We start from the raw sequence: 14115 nt of genomic DNA, 5'->3' as shown, positions 1-14115 counted from the left end.
CAGAAAATTGGGAGGAGGGGAAAAAAAGAAACAAGGTAAAGAGAATCTTTCCATCACTCAGAATTGAACTGGATCCTTTCTTCTTTGAGAAGTATAACACATAACTGAAAGAATGCATGTATAGCACATGAATTAGAGATTTCACAAAATAATTACACATAGTTTGCCGTGCTCTATTGCGGGTTTTGCTTTACTGTGCTCTTTATTCTGGTCTTCAGTGTGGACAGGTAGACTTTTAAAATTATTTTCTTTGAGAGGCCATACTTGAAGTGTAATCAAGGTTTACCTTGTTCTCTAACCCAATTCCCTTTTCATTTGTTCCAAGTCTTTGAATGGCTCGGTGCAGGCTTTCTACTTGGCTTGAACATCCAACTAGGTTAGCTCAGAATGGCTATCCTTATTGTTAGAAAGCATGAAAGAGTTCTGACATGCCATGCTTCTAGCTGACCATGTATCATGTGAAACCTCAATGGACAAAGTGTTCCAAAATGTCTTTTAAATATACGTCGGAAGTCTCATGTACTTGGACTTTAGGAAATCATTCATGTACATTCTTTTCTAAAGGTAGGATGGTCCCGTCACCATGACCGAGTCTGTGAAAGGCTATTTTCCTTCCTGTCTTTCTGCATTATCAGTCATGTGCGATGTGTAAAAGGAAAGTGTTTTCCAAAGGTTAATGATTAAAAGACATCTCATTCAAAACACAAATGAGGACATTCACATTTTAAACAAAGTATAATGATTGCCCTCAAAGAATAACTTAATTATGAATTTTAAAAGTTTAATGTACCATAAATAAAGCAGCAAAATTAAAGAAACAAACAGCTATAAATACCACCCTCAAAAGACAAAAAAAAAAAGTTATTTCTTTTAAGCAGGTTTCTGCTCTTTTGTCACAAAATCTCTGCTACAAAGGTGTGTCCCCCAAATTACTTTTAACTCTTATCATTATCCACTCTGCACTCGCTACAGAATCAAGAGCTTCTCCAGGCAGAAGTGGTTTACAAGTGCATACACAGAATATGTATAAAATCAGAAATTCTTGGAGCATGCTATTACATTCCACCCTTTAGCAGGGCAACTTTAACCAAAGAACAACCACCCAGAACAGAAATCATAAGATAAAAAAAAAAAAAGAAAAAAAGAAAAAAAAAAGTCCATTAACTTCACAGGAAAACATTGCAAGTAAAACATCACTATGTTCCCCATTGTGAGGCTCTCAGGTTTTCAATGTACACTTTGTCCAAAACAGAACCGAATACCAAAGACCCACAGGTACTGAATCCTACGTTCACTTTTTGCCTTTTTCTTTCCCTCGAGGCCTCCCCGGGCATTCCTTTGGTCCTCCTCTAAGTCCCCAGATCCAACATTGGGAAGTTGAGCAAGAGGAAAGTGAGCTGAAATCATTTTACCTGAGCACTAACTCTGGGTGGTGGCAAAGGCAGTCAGTCCCACGAGCAGTTCCTGTTGCTTTCATTTTGCTGCGTCTGGGGCTGGTCATCCCGTTAATAATGCTCTTATGACCGCCCACTGGAGAAAAAAAAAAAAAGCCACTTGCCCGGCTCGTCCCCCGAGAGACCTTTCAAGTAAGCAATGAACTTGGGCAGATTAGCCCCTTGGAATGTGCTGCTGTGGGATTAGCCTCCGTAAGAATCCCAGGGACATTCTCTCGCAGCCTCTAACACTGCTTGATTTGAACATCGGATCTGACTCCAGGAGAAAAAAACAAATCCCCGGAGAGATCGGATTTAACTGGCACAAGTCCTGACAGGCTCACCCCCCTTTCCTTTTTCCATTTTCAGCGAGAAGGCTTGTGAAAGTGTGATAAGGTGTTCTGAGTTCTGAAAAGTTCAACTTTCGAAAGCAAATCCTTCTAAAGAAACAGTGTATGAAGGCTCCAAGTGGGTTGAACACACAAGCCGCATTGTTCGTTCTTCCCCAAAGAATGGAATGATAGCATTTCTTTAAAGAGGAACTGCTAAGAACGGAACGTTTCAAAAGAATAGTTTGATCCCTGATCATGAGCCCAAGGAGAATAACGTTTGAGTTTGCCAGTGACCTTCCACCAACTCTAAAATGTCAATAAATAAGGAAACTTGTCTGACTGCTATGATCCTGCAGCCCCTTCCCCATGCAGAGGTGAACCCTACTCGCCCCCGTTTCCCTAATTAAAAAAGATGAGCAGTGACCATCACAGCACACATTCAGGATGCGGACTGAAAGCAGTGACACTGTGATGTGTTTCACTGAGCTGGCCCAACCGAGAGGTTCTGGCTCACACAAAAAGGTCTCTTTCGAATAACATCCAAGAGCAAATTTTTCATATAATAGTTCTTAAAGTAAACACTTGGGGAAGAAAAACTCTCAAATTTCAACAAGGAAAAATACTTTTTAATATACTTTTATTTTGTATGTTTTTGGAGAGAGGAGAGGGAGGGAGAGAAGACACATCATTCATTAGCTGCCTCCTGCATGCCCCCTACTGGGGATCAAGCCTGCAACCCAGGCATGTGCCCTGACCAGGAATCGAACTAGTGACCTCTTGGTTCCTGGGTTGATGCTCAACTGCTGAGCCACACCACCCGGCCCAAAAATACTTTTTAAATAAGTGAACTTTTGAGCATTTCATCTCCAAAGGATTGGACTCTTCCCACAGACAGAAGTGAGAGCTGAGAAGTTGTATTTATGATGAATCTGGTGGGCTGTTATTCCATGAAGGCAGTGCCATTTTGGTCTTCCCTTTTTCATAATCTCCATCAGAGGGCCTAGGATGTGTCCCCTGGACACTCACTGAGGGTCACAGTGTGAACTGAATGGCTTATCCTACACTTGAATTGGATCCCCAGCTTTCTTCTTGCCTCTCTGCCATTTGCAGGACTGATTTCCTTCAAACTCTTACATCTTCTCATCTCTCACTTACCAGGGTTTCCCCGGAGACAAGGAACAAGAAACTACTTAGTGTCTTGTAACTGAGGAAACATTACAATAAAAAAGACCCAAGCAGAATATCAGACTGAGCTTTAGCATCAAACACATAATTAAGAAAGTCCCTTTATCTGCCTTCAGGAGTTAGCCACAGAATAATATATATGTAGTGACAATCTCAGTAATGTGCATAATCTTCCTTCTATGCTGCTGTGACTTCCTAAGCACTTATTATAAGGGAATCACCAGAGAGATGATCACACGAAGATATTCACTGCAGCATTATTTATGAGACAAAAAAATTTGGGACAAAGTAAAGTCCATCAGTGGAAGATTAATTAAATCATTAAATAATTAATTAATTAAATGCCACTATTTCAATTATGCATCTAATTTACTTTAAATTTTGAGTTCAAGCATATACAGACTGAGTCTTTTAAATATTGTCCGTTATTTTTCTTATATTATTCTCTCTCTAGTCTTAATTATTATTTTTTATTTTTCTTGTTGCTTAATTTTCCTTTCTAGAAATATTTGGTAGGGAGAAAATATGAGGCACCTTCTATGAACTTTATTTACACCAAAGACAAAAATATTGTCCCTAGAACCATAAACACTGTTTTAGAGGGAAAAAAAGCCTCAGGTAAATTCAGCACAACAGTTCTTTCATATGAGGTCAAGGATGATCTCAAGACCCTTTGATCTGAGAAGGTAATTAGTTCCAAAGAGACTTGTAGCTCTGAGACGCACTGTCCATATGGATCTTTTTAAAAACCAACAATGCAACCCCTCACAGGCTATCTTCCTGGCCTGTTTCTGATGTACTTTAGAGAGAATATAATTTGAATACTAACAAGAGAAAACTATAAGCATAAAGTGAACTGTGTTTAGTCTTTACTCCTATCTTTTTGTAATGAGAGATTACCTTATTCTTCCAATTCATCACTAAAGAAAAAAAAAAAATCACATGAAAATAGGATATACTAAAAAAAGTTTCCACTGGTACATAACTCAAGTTTTTAAAAATAAAATCAGATTTTTTACAAGTGGAAACTAGATTTTGATGTTATGGGATTGCCCAAAGCATTTCCTGCAAGTGGCTGGATGGTAAATAACGTAAGCTCTTTACAGGCCACACGGACTTTGTTGCAACATTCAACTCTGCGCCGCTGGAAGCACAGAAGCGACCTTGGGCGAGATGTAAACAAACGAGCAGGGCTGCAGTCCAACAAAACAGGTGCTGGGCTGATGGAACTGATGTGCACTGGCCAGCCCTGATTCCTAAGAATCAGGCTTTCGTGGCGCCATCGCTAGTTAGTCTTGGCTCTTCCTCAGGCAGGTCAAGGTTAAGCTCCCACCTACATGTCTTTGCTCCTGTTGTTTCTTCTACTTGGAGAGCACCATCCTCAGATAGCTCACATCTTATTCTCTCAGTCTACGGGACCACTGAGCAGCCTCCTGGACCACGCCACCCAAAAGCACAGCGGGATGTTGTCTGTTCCCTTAATCCCCTGTGCTTTCCTCACAGCCCCCACACTACCTGCCATTATGCCATGTGTTTGATGGTTGTCTGTCTGTGTCCACCACTAGAATGTGAGTTTCTGGTGACAATGATCTTGTTTTATTACTGCGATCTCCCCAGCGCCTAGAACTGTGTTTGGAACGTGGTTGGCGAACATGGGGGACTTAGACACCTTGTTTGATTTACATGTCAATCCCTCACCTGTAAAATGATGGCATCAGATAGACTCCTGTTTCCTAAAGTGTAATTTAGGGTGGCACCCGGATGGGCATTTTTATTTCAATAATTAGATTTATATTAATATATAACGTATCAGCAATGGCTAAATCTGCAATTTCACAAATACTATTGCTTAGGGGCATATATATATATTTTTTTGGAGTTGTGAAGAAATGAACATTTTAGTAAATTAAATTAAACATGATTTATATTAGTAGATAAGAAAACAGTTATGATGTTATCACAAAAGTGACTGAATTTGAGGAAACACAGACTCAATCCTTTTTTAAAGTCCTCCAGTCTCCCTGTTTTTATTCTAATGCCTGAAAAGAAATGTAATGTGTTCTCTCGTGTTCCGAGCTGCCTCTGACCAGTACAGTAAAACAATGGCAGAGACACATGACAGAGCCAGGTGCCTCCAGAGCACACCGACACCCAATACGTTCTTCCTGAAACAATCAGTCAGGCCATCTCCTGCTCAGTACCCACTGGTGGCACCCCATCCCCTGGTGAGAGCAGACCAGTTCAGTTTTGAAGCCCTTCAGGATCTGCCTCTGGAAGCATCTATTTAAAACTTTCGGTTTCCCTCCAAACCTTCAAACATGTATGTTCCAGCCAACTAGATCATTGGTTGTTCCCCTAATGTACCACGCTGTTCCGCCATTCCCAACCTGTGGACAGGCTGCCCCACTCACCTGAAATGCTAGTTCTCCTTTCTGTACTTAGGAAAAGCCTCGTTGTTCCTCCAAACTCTGCAGAAAACACCATGTTCTTTGAAAGACGTGGCTGGAAACTGCCAGACAGGTGAATCACCACAGCTATTGCTCCACTCTATACCTTGCTCCAACTTCCATTAGGGGAAAAGCCCCACAAAATTATAATTATTATTTTTTTTAATTTCAGGTTTATGATCATTCACAGCCAATTTCCACTACAGATGCCCAGTGCTTGGGTGTATTATAGCACAACTAGGATTTTATAGCCTTGCCTAGGACACTTCCCTTCTTCCTTCTCCTATTTTTAACATAGCTTCTACAGGAATATTAATTCCTAATAAGTCATCTTTGGGGGCTAATTTGTTATGGGCTGAAATTATATCTATTAAAATTCACTCGAAACTTAAATTATAGAAACTTTAATATAAAGTTAAATTAGATTGTATTTTTATCAACAGACTGGGAAAAGATTCAATAAATTATGCTTGACAAGTTACCAATGAAACTCTCCTTTTAACAATAGGTTGTGCTGTAAAAATAATACTTAAATAGATGCAGAATATTTATGTAGAAGTAATATGAATATAAATGTTAACCTTATAGAATTTCCATAAACAATTAAAAAGATATTTTCATGTTTCCTTAAAAGAGAAACGTGGAAATATATTCTAAGGCAGAGCCTGATGAGAGCATGACTGATGAGGAGTCTAAAGATATGCAGCCCAGCCATGGCTTGCTGACCATTAGGCTTGTGAACTTGGGGGAGTGACTTAATCTTGGTGATCTTCAAGGTCAACCCTGGTTCTTAGAGGATTCTGGGAATCAGAGCCTGATACTTTCCATTTAGTCCTTCATTAATGGGTACAAAGCAGGTATAGAAGCTTTTTGAAAATAAGAGGTTTATTTTAATTTAACAATTTCATGAAACCATTACTCTTTTGATCAGAAACATAAATGTAGCAGAGCACAAGGTTTAGTGTCTACAGAGCACAAAGTGCATAAGGAGATTTGAATTAATCAATAATTCCTGAAAGAATTCTCACCAGACTCCAACCATTCCTAAGAATGCCCCTGGCTTAGCAATCTGGCACATATGTAGGGTTCTAATTCTGTTTCAATAAGACTTCTATTATTGTTGAGAGATTATTGCGATTAATTAATAACTCTGCATTTCTAGACTTGTCATTGAGAGAGTTTTGAGACCAGAACTTGATGTTCTCTTTTCCTAACTCTCCACCAATTGATAAATTAAATATTGAGGATCATTCAGGTCAGAATATTCAGAGATTGTCCATGGTTTGTAAATTTTCTTTTTTTAAAACTTAATAATCAAGAAGACTAACTGGAGAGACCCACATCAAATCAATAACATATCTATCATCAGAAGCAAGTTATAAGCAGATAGGTCCAGCAATATAATTGTAAAGCTATTCCTATTACCCTCTGGAAATGAAAAATTACTGGGTATTAAGTTAATGCAGCATAAATGTATTTCTATCTGATGGCCATTTTTCTCTGTCAAATTACTAAATTGTTAGGTAGAAAATATAGCCATTCACATAAATTCAGCCTCCAGTTATGTGACAGTTTTAAGGTTGTTCAAGGTTATTAAGCCTAGCTTTAACATTGTTAATATCTTTTCTTACATGCATATAACTAAAACATGTTTTTTTTAAATTTATTTTTACCTTAGTATGTTAATTTAAAGTATCTCCAGAAGATTTTAGGTGCTAGAAGATACTAATACATATATTAGCTTTTCCTAAATGTAATCATTTAAATTTGATGCACATAGAAATGAACATGAATTCAAAAGTAGGTGTAAAAACTGTTAACAGGTAGTGCAGAAATAAATATTCAGACTCCAATTTGTGTTCCATTGGATGGTAATATGATTTTTTTTCTCCTTTGTTTCCTTACCAACTCACCTTTTGTAAAAAATATTTTTTTTATTGATTTCAGGATGGAAGGGACAGGGAGAGACAGAAACATCAATGATGAGAATCATTGATTGGCTGCCTCCTGCACACCCCACACAGGGAATCAAGCCAACAACCCCAGACATTAGCCCTGAATGGAAATTGAACCATGACCTCCTGGTTTATAGGTCCACTCTCAACCACTGAGCTACGCCAGCCAGGTACCACCTCACCTTTAATGTAAAGAGTTCCAATCTTTGAATATTTGACGCCAGGTGAATTTTTAATAGCAAGTCTCCTATTGCTATTAAGAAGCTATGCTAATAAATATATTTTAAAAAGCATACTGTGCTGGCTTTTTAACTGGTGTCCCAATTCATTCTCCACATAGATACAAATGTAATCTTCCCTCTTTTCCTCTTTTAATAGACATTATTTATTAGAGCAATTTTAGGTTTAAAGAAAAACTGAACAGAGTTCTCATATGCCTCCTTCCTCCATCTCTCACCACAGCTTCCCCTATTATGTAAAATCCTGCATTGGTGCACTATGTTTGTTTCAATTGATAAACTGATATTGATACATTATCACTAACTCACATTCACAGTTGACATTACTCACTGGGTTACATAGTTCTATGGGTTGCTAAAGCATCATCTCATGTATCCAGCACTGCAGTGTCGTACAGAATGGACTTACTGCTAATCCTTTAAAGCACATGTGTCAAACACAAGGCCCGCGGGCCAAATCCAGCCCGCCAGGCCTTGCAATGTGGCCCGCAATGAGCTGTCATCACTGCACTCCGCTGTCAGTTTATGACATTGTCAGTTTATGACTGTTCAGTAAACCATTCGGCCCGCGATTTAGGCTGGATTTTAGATTTTGGCCCCTTCTCTGATTGAGTTCGACACCCCTACTTTAAAATGACAAATTAGCTGACTGCATTCCATCTCTCTCACCACAAAATCGTTCAGGGACCTTCTATTACTTCTAGAATAAAATCTAGACTCCTTAACGGGTTTCACAGGCCTTGGCAGAGTTCACATCCCAGCTCATGATTCCAAACTTTTTCCACGCCACACTAATCCAATTCACTACCTCCAACAATACCAACCTCCTTTCCAATTTGCCACGGCTCCAAATAAAAAGATAGAAGAGTAAAAGTGTTATGATGGACGCTATTCTTTAATAACTATTACTTTGTGAGGGGGTACAAACTACTAATATCCATGACCTTGGTGGAGGGAGTTGTGTTTGATTTGATGTTTCAAATGTAAACTTTCATAAGTAGCAATTCTCTATAGATTTGTTTAATTTGATAATGTGATATTTTTCTAAGAGTCCTTTTTGGCACATGCTCTCTAAGTGTGATAACTATTTTGGGAGTAATTAGTAAAGTTATTAACCCATGGGAAATCCTGGAGCAGAGATTAGTATCCTGACTCATCTGCCCATTTAAACTCTAAACCCGATCTCTGTAAGAGTTCTCAGGTCCTTTTTCCAAAATTTAATAGAAACCTGACTTTTTCCTGGTAAATGATACTTTCATTGTAGCTGATGATTTAACTGCAAGGGAAACTCATAAAACACACATAAACACACATAAAATTCCAGACCCTGGGATGTTAGGCCCTGCATTAGAGTACTATTTGTGACCACTCATTAAAACCGCCGCTGCAAGTGAAGACATTAAAACCGCCGCTGCAAGTAAAGATATACTATGGTACTGGCTGACTTTCACACACACCCTTCCAAAATAATCATAAGGTTCTTTTATATGAACAGGTACTTCTTTTTCATTCTATTTTTCTCTTTGGATGCCATAAGGCATTCTGATATGTACGTTACTGCTAAGCACTGACTACCTGAGGCTGCAGTAGATAAACAATGATAAAATATGAGACTCATATTTATGCACATGTGTGGAGGTATTTTGTTCATTCCTGATCACAGTCTTAGTTATTTGAAATGGAATTACAATAAAAGTGAAATGCATTTCTAGAAATGTACAAATCCAGTATTCATAGGAAAGAACCAGGTAGAGAAAACAGCTCCCTGTGCTTACAGTTCTAATGCAGAAGGTCTTTCAACAATCATTGAGAATAAACTGCAGCCCAGCCATCTTGGCTCAGTGGTTGAACATCAACATATGAACCAGGAGGTCATGGTTTGATTCCTGGTCAGGGCACGTGCCTGGGTTGCAGGCTCAATCCTCAGTAGGGGGCATGCAGGAGATAGCCAATCAATGATTCTTATCATTGATGTTTCTCTCTTCCTCCCCAGTCTTCTCTGAAATCAATAAAAGTATATTTTAAAGAATGAATAAAGTGTAAACAAAAGCTTAGCTGTGGTGTGCTAATTTTACTTCATTAAAGTTGCTGCTACCTGAAGCCCCTGCTCTTGCCATTACACAGAGAATTTGAAAATGGCCATTAACAACTATATTCACTTATTTTTTCAGTAGAGGCCCAGTGCATGAAATTCCTGCACTGGGGTGGGGGGGAGGGGTGGTGAGATCCTTTATATTGACCTGTGCCCTCTTGCAGTCCGGGAGCCCTCAGGGGATGTCCGGACTGATGGCTTAGGCCTGCCCCCTGCAGGCCTAAGCCATCAGTTGGATATTCTTAGCGCTGCTGCAGAGGCTTCTGGCTAAGCAGTGCTCCCCTTGTGAGAGCACACTGACCACCAGGGGGCAGCTCCTGCATTGAGCGTCTAACCCCTGGTGGTCAGTGTGTGTCATAGAGACCGGTCATTCCACTGTTAAGTTGATTTGTATATTAGCCTTTTATTATATAGGACTAGAGGCCCGGTGCATGAAACCTGTGCATGGGGGATTGGGGAAAGAGGTCCCGCAGTCTGGCCTGCACCCGCTTGCAATCTGGGACCACTGGCTCCTAACCACTTGCCTGCCTGCCTGCCTGATTGATTGCCTAACCACCTCTGCCTGTCTACCTAATCACCCCTAACCATTCTGCCTGCCTGTCTGATCACCCCTAACTGCTTGCTTGCCTGCCTGATCACCCCTAACAGCTCACCTGCCTGCCTGATCACCCCTAACAGCTCAGCTGCCTGCCTCATCACCATTAACTGCTTGCATGCCTGCCTGATCTCCCCTAGCCGCTTGCTTGCCTGCCTGCCTGATATCCTGTAACAGTCTCTGCCTGCCTGCATGATTGCCCCTAACTACTTGCCTGCCTGACTGCCTGCCTGATCACCCCTAACTGCCTCTGCTTCAGCCCCCTCTAGATGAAGGACATCCAGAATGATGTCTGGAAGGTTGTTCAGCTGTCTTGTCTAATTAGCATATTATGCTTTTATTATTATATATTATTTCACACCAGAATTCAAGAATATCCTTTGAACACTAACCTTGTGCAAAAGCTCTTTTAGCTGCTGAGGAGGTGGGAAACTTTGCAAAGACCCTGTGTCTGTTTTTAAGTTTTTGCTGTATTCTACAGCAATGCCTCTGAAATGATTTATGGTAAAGGATCGTTTTTTAGAAAATCCTGAGTCCATTATGAGCTAAGAGGTTTGTAAATGCCATGAAGATGATTTTGCAGTTGGGTTTTGTGGCAGTGGTAAATTGCTACAGAAGCTGCTAAGTGCTTATTCTCAATTTTTGCACTTCTCTCATTGTTCATAAACAGTGTATGGGCCAGCAGCAGTCCATGGACCACAAGGCGCCACTCAATATGTGGTCCATGGACCAGCAGCATGGGCAGCCTTCGGAGACTCATTAGAAATGCAGATTCTTTTTTTTTTTAAATATATTTTATTGATTTTTCACAGAGAGGAAAGGGACAGATAGCTAGAAACATCGATGAGAGAGAATCATCGATCAGCTGCCTCCTGCACATCCCCCACTGGGGATGTGCCCGCAACCAATGTACATGCCCTTGACCGGAATCGAACCCAGGACCCTTCAGTCCGCAGACCGACGCTCTACACTGAGCCAAACCTGTTTCGGCAGAAATGCAGATTCTTAAGCTCCATCCCAGATCTGCTGAACCTCCACCTGCATTTTAATAAGATCCTCGAGTGATTCCTTTACATTAGAGCTGGAGAAGCACTGTCTGATGGGAAATCAATCTGATGGATGAAAGACTACAATGGTGTTTAATAAGAGCAATCACAACAAACAGGTTTATATATACACTAATTATGCTCATCTATAAACTAGTTTGAACCTCATAGCAAACCCGTGAAGTGCTCCTCGTGCAGGTAAGGGCAGTGAGGCAGTAGGGGCTGGGCTTCTTGCTCAATGTCACACAGCCAGGAAGCCAATCGCAGGCATGGAGAATAGCTTTAGTGACATAAGAGAAGTAGAGGCAGACTGAGCATGGGTACTCAGAGGAGGGGAGGGTCGGTTTTGACCAGGAGATGTATTTGAGCTGGCACATAGCTGGTGCTCTTAGTCTAGAGTAGGCACTTACATGACTTTTGTTGCATTTACCTGCATTCCATAACTTTTGTCCTTCTTTATTTCCATAACTTAAGGGAGGTGGTTTCAGAATAATTACCTGTTCTCATATTCCCTACTTTTAAAGGTTTAGCTTAAAACATTCCTTTCTCCTTGTTTCTCCTTTTTCCAGCTCTACAAAGTAAAGTAATTGTTTTCTCCCTCGAGCTTCCATACTTTGTTGCTTCTCTGCCTATTAACATTTCCATCCTAATTAATAGTGTGCAGTTACCCTATATTGCCATGCTCTACCCTAAGCTCAGTTAGGGCAGGGACCGTATCTACTTACCTTTATACCTTCTTCCCTAACCACAGCTGCCTGGTGCCTGGTAAACCCTCAATAAATATTTGTTAAGATAATGAAAATTATGCACATTAAGAAAATAATGCATTCAACTGGGGATGGAGCATTCTTTTTTAAAATATATTTTATTGATTTTTTTACAGAGAGGAAGGGAGAGGGATAGAGAGTTAGAAACATCGATGAGAAAGAAACATCAACCAGCTGCCTCCTGCACACCCCCTACTGGGGATATGCTCGCAACCAAGTGCCCTTGACCAGAATCAAACCTGGAAACTTCCAGTCCGCAGACTGACCCTCTATCCACTGAGCCAGGGGTCTTCAAACTACGGCCCGCGGGCCACATGCAGCCCGCAGAGGAGTCTGATCCTGCCCGCCAGGTTTTTTGGGCAGTGAGTGCAGCAGAGATGTTACAGTAGGGATTAGTAGTTCATATAGTCCGGCCCTCCAGCTCTCTGAGGGACCGTGATCTGGCCCCCACTTTAAAAAGTTTGAGGACCCCTGCGTGAGCCAAACCGGTTTTGGTGGATAGAGCATTCTTAAAGATGCTCTTTAATGAACACCTTGCTCTTCTATTTTCCTAAAATGTTTTGCACCGATGGAACTGTCAAGACTTGAAACACTAAGCAAACTGTACCTGCTTGTCTTCAAGTATTGCCAGGAAATTAACTGAGTGATTACACTAGGTCACATGCCCATCTGCACCTCACATGTCTGCATGCTTTTATTTTTTCCTGTTAGAATCTGGTAGACACACTCACTCCAAGTTATGTTTTCACCAATTCTGTATTACAGAAAACATGGAAGACAATGAATGAAGAGAAATACATAAGACAGGTATTAAATTTCCTCTCTTCTCTTTATTGGCATGATAGAATATGAGCTTATTTGAAGAAAAATTGGTCCATATTATTATTCTTGAATGCCTGAGTCTCCAAATTAATATTTCACACTCTTAAAAAAATCTTAGGCAAGCTCTAGATTGTCAAATGCTGTTCTGAAGACATGCAGAGTCTTTCCTTAATGTCAGTGTCATTATTTAAATTCAGTCATTTGTTAAATAGTATAATTGCCCATCAATTATGTTTTCCCACTGAATTTAGATCACAGTAAGACTCCTCTTCATGCAAACATGTTTAAGTCTTAAATAATACAGGCTGGTCTAGATGACCTGAAAAATAACTGTAGTCAGCATAATTCAAAATAATAGAGATCAGGACTTAGATTTCTTAGGTGGCTTTTCAATAATGCTCCTTGCTAGCTTGCTAGCTTTTGTTTTACCCAGATAGAAAATTCTGTATTTTCTACATTAAAAAAATAAGATTGTGTCAGCAGAATCCTAAATGGGTGGATTTTAGTTGGTATTCCCAGGTCAGTGTAGTTGTGTGTGTCTTGGGCAGGTTTAAACGGTCTACAGGATTAAGAACAAAATCCTGAAATACTTTGTTCAGATTAATTTAATGACTACCTATGTGTTCTCATATGCATAAATCCTACCCTCATCTGCATTGTATTGCTCAGTATTTAACATTTAAGATCTAATTGATGAATTCCTCATGACATTGCTACTGTCACCTTGAGCTTTTGTGCCCAACATCAATATAAGTAAGTAATTGGGAGACTATCTATATGAATTCTAAGCCACCCAGTTAGTGATTCTGTTCATACAGTCCTCTCTTACATGGACGCCTGAGAATAGAAAAGAGGGATGAAGTGGTAGCCTATTTGTGTAGAGAAATCATTCCAGTGCCTCCATTTCTCCTTTGCAAACCTAGAGAATGATTACCTCACACGGCACTAAGGAAGTGTGGTCTGGATTTGATGACATGATGACAACCCTGAACTCATTTTTTTTTAAAAAATTCTCTCTTAAGATATGTTTTTATTGATTTTAGGCAAGGGAGAGAGAAAAAGGGGGAAGGAGAAGGGGAGGAAAAGGGAGAGAGGGGAGAGAGAAACATCAACACAGTTCCTTCCGAACATGCCTTGAACAGGGATGAAACCCTCAACCTGGGTATATACCCTGAAATTGAACCCACCACCTTTTGGTGTAT

The 14115-nt window shown here is 40.1% G+C and overlaps 1 protein-coding gene across 14 annotated transcripts in view; it reads right to left on the bottom strand.

Moving 5' to 3' along the window:
* TRPM3 (transient receptor potential cation channel subfamily M member 3) overlaps positions 1–14115 on the bottom strand; it is a 662437-nt gene that overhangs the window by 217771 nt on the left and 430551 nt on the right. Inside the window, exon 1 of one of the 14 annotated variants that reach the window (XM_084899453.1) lies at positions 1413–1475. The exons of 12 other annotated variants lie outside the window; for them this stretch is intronic. The gene's annotated coding sequence lies outside the window, so the exon portion shown is untranslated. Of the gene's footprint in view, positions 1–1412; positions 1476–14115 lie in introns of those variants that run through there. One more of the 14 variants, XM_084899454.1, reaches the window with a different exon arrangement.

This window comes from Pipistrellus hanaki (assembly GCF_964339955.1).
Source record: "Pipistrellus hanaki genome assembly, chromosome: 11".
Taxonomy (NCBI): Eukaryota; Metazoa; Chordata; class Mammalia; order Chiroptera; family Vespertilionidae; genus Pipistrellus; species Pipistrellus hanaki.
The sequence above is the reverse complement of the archived record's forward strand: the minus strand, read 5'-3'. Positions and strand labels throughout refer to the sequence as shown.